Source organism: Maylandia zebra, linkage group LG17 (assembly GCF_041146795.1).
Source record: "Maylandia zebra isolate NMK-2024a linkage group LG17, Mzebra_GT3a, whole genome shotgun sequence".
Taxonomy (NCBI): Eukaryota; Metazoa; Chordata; class Actinopteri; order Cichliformes; family Cichlidae; genus Maylandia; species Maylandia zebra.
Window position 1 is genome coordinate 13,243,197 of NC_135183.1, and position 8,230 is coordinate 13,251,426.

Sequence of the window (8,230 nt, forward strand, 5' to 3'; positions counted from 1 at the left end):
TTGTTTGCTGTACTAAGCCTTTAGAAAACAGTAGTGAGGAATAAATACATCTGTATGTTAAACTGTACATAAATGTACATTAAATCTTCAAAAGGTGTTGAGGGATTTCTAAAATAATGCTGTGCAATATTTCATGTAGTGTGATGTAGAAAAGATCTCACCATGACTATTCATTCCTTACTCTACAGGTTTTTACAACTATGACAAGTAATCATGGACTCATATTAATTTAGTGAATAAAGAAATGCAAAACACGGAAAATATAAATAAAATTTACATTGCAAAAGAGAAAATGAAGGCTCAGTGACGCATCATAGGAAATCGTACTCATTCATTTATATTTAGAAATTAAAAAGCTGTTGCGTACCCTTTTTGTTTAAATGCACAATTGAACACAGGGTGTGGTAAAGTGCGTTAGCAGAATGATTTGACAAAAGAGGAGATGAATGTCTGAATGTTCATGCTGTAAAAATGTAAACACACCCAATCCTGAGCTCACCTGTTCAGTATATAAAGTGTGGGAGTGCTCCTGAGATTTAGTATCACAGTCCAAGGAAACTAATCTGCAGAACTGACCTGTTCATCACAATGAAGCTGACTGCTCTAATTGTCCTTTGGGCACTCTCCAGCACAGGTAACTGCTCTTTTCCTTATCATTCAGGATTTAATTTAAACATTTAAAGTCTAAATTTAGAAGAAAAATAAAACCTTAAAGTTTATTTTATATAGATATTAAATGTCCTTTTCCAAGAACATTCAAACAGTTTACAAGATTAGGTAACTACATGAGCATCACACCACAAACATAACTAAGTTTTCTCTCAAAGCATTATCAGGAAACCAAATATCTGTCAGCATATATGTAGAGAAAACCGATCAATGAGTGTGATACACCCAATTAAAAAGCAAACAAGCAAACAAACAAAAAAACCAAACCAAAAAAACCCAAGACGCTCTGAGAAAGATATGCCATACATTTTGTTTTAGTTTATAAATTCTGTTTCTGAATCTGTTTGGCAAACTGATGTGGAAATCTTTTACTTACGCCAAATCATTTCACTGAGTGGATAAGTTCTACTTCATGCTGAGCAAAACTGGGAAGTGGACATTTCTTTCAGTGTGGACATCTTGATGGATGGCTTAACACTTTGTTCAGTTTGTGATGTGGATGTCACAACCTGTTATCACGTGAACTGTTTGTGATTGGGAAAACAGGTTTAACCCAGAGATAACTGGGGGTTAAAGTCCACCTTAATATTTCATATTGCTGATCGCATCTAGTGGTCAGATTCTTTTCTCACACTAGGTGGTGCTACACATGCCATAAAAATTATAACATTTTAAATATAGTTTCACAAACTGTTAAATGTTGGAAGGTTTTCAGAGCAGGCCTCCATGGTGTAAATTATCCTTAATAGATTAACCTTAAATTAACTTTAATGTAGTGTTTCACGTCGACTTTATTAAAAATATTTATACACACACACATGTTAAAGAGATTAACTGCATTTTATCAATCTGTGTAACAGTGTAAAGAAATCAAAGAGATAACGATTCTTTAATTATGCCAGTATACTGGGGTATTTTAAAACCTTTCATTTTTCATTATAACTTCAATCCTTTTATTGTTTCTCTCCTGATTGCAGCTGGAGCCCTTGAGTGTCAAACCTGCACAGATCAGACGTGTTCAAGCACAGCACTACTTCCATGTTCTTCAGAGACCATGTGTGTTACAGCTACTATTTTAGGTAATCTTCTCTTCATATTATGAAATTTCCCCTTGTGGGACTAAAGGTATATCAAATCAAATATTATGTAATAAACTTCAGTAAATTTCAATGACTTTGAAATTATGTGTACTTTCCATCAACATTAATAAAATACACTTTGAATTTGCAGCTACTTCATCTGGAAATACGGCAACACAAATCTACAAGGCATGTGCATCTTCCTCCCTGTGTCCAGTTACGAGCTCTCAGATATTTTCAATTAACATGGGTGTTCAAAGTGCTCTTGCATCTGCCACGTGCTGCAACACAGATAACTGCAACTCACAAACTCTGGATGGTAAGTACAAATCTATAAGTGTTTTATTAAAGACGCAATAAGAAACAATATTCTGATATTTGCTGAAATGTTCTCAGTTCTGAAATGAAATGATGCTCTTTTCTTTTACAGCTCCTGCTCCTCAGTCAAGTAATGGCCGACTATGTAACATTTGTTCCACCCCTCTGTGCGACACTCCAATACAGTGTCAGGGAGTGGAGGACCAATGCTTTCAATCAATGAGTGAGTCTTCATCATATATACTTTAACAAAGATCATCTTTAAATTGGCTTTTATACCTAAAATAAATTCAAAACATATTCTTTTTTAAAAAAATTAGTCAGTGGCAACATTATGAAGCATTTCATCAGTATGTGTAAGACATTTTATTTTGTACCTTAAATCTTTGAAGATGAAGGTCAGGATTTGATAATTAGTTCATGAAATTATATATATGTATTAGTTAACAAGTATTCCCCGCACGAAAATAGAACACCCAGTGTAGGTACACTATTCACTAAAAGGGAATCACAGTGGCTTCTGAAATTGTAACTACATGTTTTCATAAACGTGAAAGTCACTATAAAAATTGACTGAAAATCAGGCTCTGTTCTTCTCTCTGATTAAAAAATGTTTACCAGTGGCATTAGAAATGTTAAACAAACAACTACACCCTTTAGTGGTGTTCTCGGGTCACTGCAGTGAGATTTTGAGTTTCAGCAAACAGAACACAAACAGATTTTAGATTACTCTTTATGTGAAAGATATTGAAGATAGGTACAAAGCATTTCCCTAACCATTTGCAAACCAATAATGATGGTCAATGCCCACAACTCTACAGTTGATCTACAGTGTAGCTTCATGATTTTCTTTTGACTAAAAAATAATAAGAAGCTCTAAATAAAATGTAACAGAATATATTTAATAATAATTGCTGTGACAGGAGTGTTAGTGCATAAAAAAGGAAACCATTTTAATTATAATACTCTGAGTGCATGTTTGGATTGTCACAGGCTACTACACAGGCATGTTTGTCTTCTTATACATTTTTTGGTTAGAATTCACATGTCAACATGAAAGATTCTGAACATCAAATTAACCTCATGCATTATAAGTGTTGCGCACAACAGTTAGAGAGCACAAAAAAGGCTAACTGTAAAACTGCTGTCTGAGTTTCAAGTTTTATTGTCATGTACATATAAACAGTGTAGCCACATTTACCTGTAGTGAAATTCTTTGGCTCGTGCTCCTCAGCTTTATATGAACATATATAAGTCTGCAGTTATATTTTAAAAGAAAATAACCACAACAACAGCAATAATAATAATAATGATAATAATAAAGATAACAAATAACAAAAAACTAAAGTATTAATATTAACAGAATTTGAGACAGTTGTTCAGAATTTACAGTTTCGTATTTAGAGTTGTGCAAAAAGTATGCAGTGAGGATATAAAGTGGCAGTGTGTAAAGTCTAGTAATTGTAGGGAGTGTGTAATGGTCAGATATCAGAATCTTTATTGTCATTGTCACAGGTACAATAAAATTAAAAATGGTTCCCAATCAATGCATCAACCCTAACAATATCAAAATATAAATAAAACAATAAAATTCAATAATAAAATAAATAGAATGCTTAAAGTACTAATAAGAAGTATCAACAAACATTCACATACATTCCCACATACATGCTTCAGTCAGCGCACAGATTAATACAAGAGTGGCGTGATGGACAGTTTTTTGTAGCAGTATTCAGACGTGTTATTGCAGTTGGATGAAAGCTGTTTGAGCCTATTAGTCCTTACACTGATTGCTCTGTACCGTCTGCCTGAGGGCAACAGTTCAAACAGGGAGTGGCCAGGATGTGAGGTAACTTTTATGATGTTTTGGGCTTTTTTAAGACAGCGGGTGTAAATCTTCCAGTGTGGGGAGAGGGCAGCCAGTGATCTTTTGGGCAGTGTTAATGATCCCTTGGAGTGCTTTCCTCTGAGCCACTGTGCAGCTAGTGTACCAGATGCATATGCAATAGGTTAGAACACTCTCAATGGTGGCTCTGTAGAAGGACACCAGCAATCTCTGTATGATGTTATTCCTCCTGAGAATTCTCTGGAAGTACAGTCTCTGTTGGGCCTTTCTCAGCAGCTCAGAGGTGTTCGCACTCCAGGAAAGGTTCTCCTCTATGTTGACTCCCAGGAAGCGGAAGCTTGCCACCCTTTCTACACAGTCCCTATTAATGAATAGTGGTTGGGTCTCTGCCTTTTTCCTTCTGAAGTCTATTATGAGTTCTTTGGTTTTTGAAGTGTTGAGGAGGAGGTTATTGGCCTTACACCATGACGACAGCTGGTGTAAGAATGTCAGCAGTTCAAAAGCCTGATGGCTTGTGGGTAAATACTATCCCTGTGTCTGCTAGTGCGGTTCTGAATGCTTCTGAACCATCTGCCGGACAGCAGGAGTGTGAAAAGGCTGGGGTGCTTGGGATCAGAGAGTATCCGCTGCGTCTTCCTCATGCAGGGCTATCTATTTAGATCCTGCAAAGCATGCAGCTCAGTCCTGGTGATGCGCTGTGCTGATCTCCCCACCCTCAGCAGAGCTTTGCGGTCGGGAGCGTTACATCTGCCATACCAGGTGGTGATGCAGCTGGTCAGAATACTTTCAATGGTGCATCAGTAGAGGTTTGTAAGTATTCTGGAGTTCATGCCAAATCTTCTCAGGCGCCGGAGGAAGAAGCGCTGCTGTCTTGCTGCTTTTGTGATCACACCAACATGGTGTGACCAACTCAGATCCTTGCAAATGTAGATGCCTAGGAATCTGAAGAAGCTGACTCTTTCCACCTCTGCTCCTTCAATGTGAATGGGCGTGTGCCTTCTTCTCTGTAGTCTCCTGTAATCCACAATGAGCTCCTTGGTTTTGCTGACATTAAGCAGGAGGTTGTTGTCATGGCACCATGATGTCAGGGCTCTCACCCCTGCCCTGTATGCTGTCTCATCTCCATCAGAAATGCAGCCAATGATGGTGGTGTCGTCTGCAAATTTGATGATGGTGTTGGATGGTGTACAGTCGTGGGTGAACAGGGTGTAAGCAGGGGGCTAAGCACGCATCCCTGGGAGGCATCTGTGCTGAGTGTGAGTGTGGATTAGGTGATGCTGCTGATCCGAACCACCTGAGGTCTGTCTGTCAGGAAGTTCAGGATCCAGCTGCACAGGGAGGAGCTGATGTTCAGGTCACGGAGTTTCATGATGAGTCTGGATGGTATGATGGTGTTGAAGGCAGAGCTATAGTCTATGAACAGCATCCGCACATATGTGTTTTTCTGGTCCAAATGCGAGAGGGCAGTGTGGAATGCAATTGCGTTGTCTGTAGATCTGTTTGGCCTGTAGGCAAACGGAGGGGGTCGAGTGAAGCAGGGAGTAAAGGTGTGATGTGAGCTTTAACTATGCGCTCAAAACACTCACACAATGGATGTGAGTGCTACTGGGTGATAGTTATTTAGGCAGCTCACATTAGTTTTTCTTGGGACAGGGATGCTGGTGGCCCTCTTAAAACATTTTGGGACAACAGACTGGAGCAGGGAAAAGTAAATGTGTGTCTGAACTGGTAAATATGACTTGGTGGAAAAATTAAATTGGGGGCTTTATTAAAGTAGAAGACAACAATAAATGTATCAGTTGTTTTACCATTTACCATGACTTATGACTTACCAAAAGGCACTAAACCAACATAATAATGAATATTACTGGTGTAAGATTCTTATTTTATCATATGTTATCCTATCCCTATAATCGAACTGTGTGAATCATTATACTACTGTAAGCCACACCCTACTCCATATTATAGAGAGTATAATTAGTATGTAGTTTTAATTTGCATTATACCTCTGGATTAAGAAATTGTGAAAATCATTAGATTTATTAGATATGTCTATATTATCCTATACTGTTGATTTACTGTGAATGATTTACACTGTTTCATTGCATGTCATACTGCTGAGTTAAGAAGAGAATATTGTGTGCAGAAGGCCTTGTTTTCTGATAGTGGAGGAGACAGACCACATTCCAAAGAAGTTCTACCCCCACCTTTCTCTATGTCAGAAAGACAGGGAGCCAAGGTCATAATACAGGCTCACTGAGAGTTAGAGGGTATGTAAGTTTAGGCTTTTTGAGACTAGGTGGGGGTCAACAGAGGCTATAAAAGCTTTGGGTAACGCTCCACCATTTTGAGATTTGCTGTGCCCCTCTGCATGCATGTCTCCCCATCCGGATGGTTTGTGCTCATGTTGAATTGTATGGAATAAAACATTGTTGATTGAACATTTATACACCAAGTATTGTCCTTCCTTCAGCCCAAAGAATAAAAGAATTGGGAGGATTTAACACTGGATATCAGAAAAATTATTTTTAAGATGTCTTAACTAATGCTTTAAATATGATATGTAATGACATCATGACAAACATTTTTCATCTGCAGTGACCGACAGCACCAGCACTTTCCCAGCTTACGGATGTGCATCTACAAACCTGTGTGCAGCTGCCTCAAGCTTGAAATCTCTACCTTTCATGAAGAGCATTGGTACGATAACAACAGGACCAACATGTAATTCACCCTCGACCACTCCAGCACCAACCACAACCACCGCTGCTCCAACCACAACTACAGTGGCAACCACCACAACAACAACAGCTGCTCCAAAAACAACAACAGTTGCTCCAACCACAACAACTGCTGCTCCAACCACAACAACTGCTGCTCCAACCACTACAACTGCAGCTCCAATAACAACCACAGCTGCTCCAACCACAACCACAGCTGCTCCAACCACTACAACTGCTGCTCCAACAACAACAACTGCTGCTCCAACCACAACAACAGCTGCTCCAACCACAACAACTGAGGCACCAACCACAACAACTGCCGCTCCAACAACAACAACTGCCGCTCCAACCACAACAACAGCTGCTCCAACCACAACAACCACAGCTGCTACAACTGCTACAACTGCAGCTCCAACAACAACAACCACAGCTGCTCCAACCACAACAACAGCTGCTCCAACCACAACAACTGCTGCTCCAACAACAACAACTGCTCCAACCACAACAACAGCCGCTCCAACCACAACAACTGCGGCAACAACCACAACAACAGCTGCTACAACAACAACAACTGCTGCTCCAACCACAACAACCACAGCAGCTCCAACCACAACCACAGCTGCTCCAACAACAACCACAGCTTCTCCAACCACAACAACAGCTGCTCCAACCACAACAACTGCTGCTCCAACCACAACAACAGGCGCTCCAACCACAACAACTGTGGCACCAACCACGACAACAGCTGCTCCAATCACAACTACAGTGGCAACAACAACAACAACAACAGCTGCTACAACCACAACAACAGCTGCTCCAATCACTAGAACTGCTGCTCCAACAACAACAACAACAACAACAACAACAACAACAACAACAACAACAACAACAACAGCTACTTCAACCAAAACAACAACTGCTCCAATTACAACTACCGTGGCAACAACCACGACAACAGCTGCTCCAATTACAACTACAGTGGCAACAACAACAACATCAGCTGCTACAACAACAATAACTGCTGCTCCACCACCACCAACAGCTGCTCCAACCATGACAACAGCCGCAACAACAACCACTAAAATGCCTTCAACAGCTATAACATCCACGACGACAACAAGTCACGCATCCTCTGTCAGAATTAATGTAATCCCTCTATTAGTGGCACTCTTTGTCTTTACCATCTATTAAATGGTAAATCATGGATGGAAACCATAAAAACACTACAACTGTGAAAGGATGATTTTTTTATGTTACTGTTTACTTCTTCTTTTCCTGTTTAGTTGGGATTTAAGTTCCATTCACTTCAGATGTAAGAAAAAGGGTCTGGGTAAACCTTAGCATGGATAACTATTTAACAAACAATTACCCTTGTGACTTATAAAGTGTAATATCTATTTAATATTTACCCACAAATATATTTATCTATTTATTAAACTCATTATGCAAATGTCTTGAAAAAATGTAATAGTGTGCAATAATAGGAACAGAAATATACATACAGAAATAGACAACCAAACTAGTTACTTGGGATTTTTGTTATATGTGATTCAATGACAGCATTTCTTAAACTAGTAACTGTAATTACACCAAAA

General features: G+C 39.2%; 1 long non-coding RNA gene across 1 annotated transcript; it reads left to right on the forward strand.

Moving 5' to 3' along the window:
- Nucleotides 1-553: 553 nt before the first annotated feature.
- On the forward strand, nt 554-6,617 carry LOC143413117 (uncharacterized). Its single transcript, XR_013093700.1, has 5 exons — nt 554-634; nt 1,647-1,748; nt 1,900-2,067; nt 2,179-2,289; nt 6,511-6,617. It is a non-coding gene; the product is annotated as an uncharacterized LOC143413117 (long non-coding RNA).
- The last annotated feature ends 1,613 nt before the right edge of the window (nt 6,618-8,230 follow it).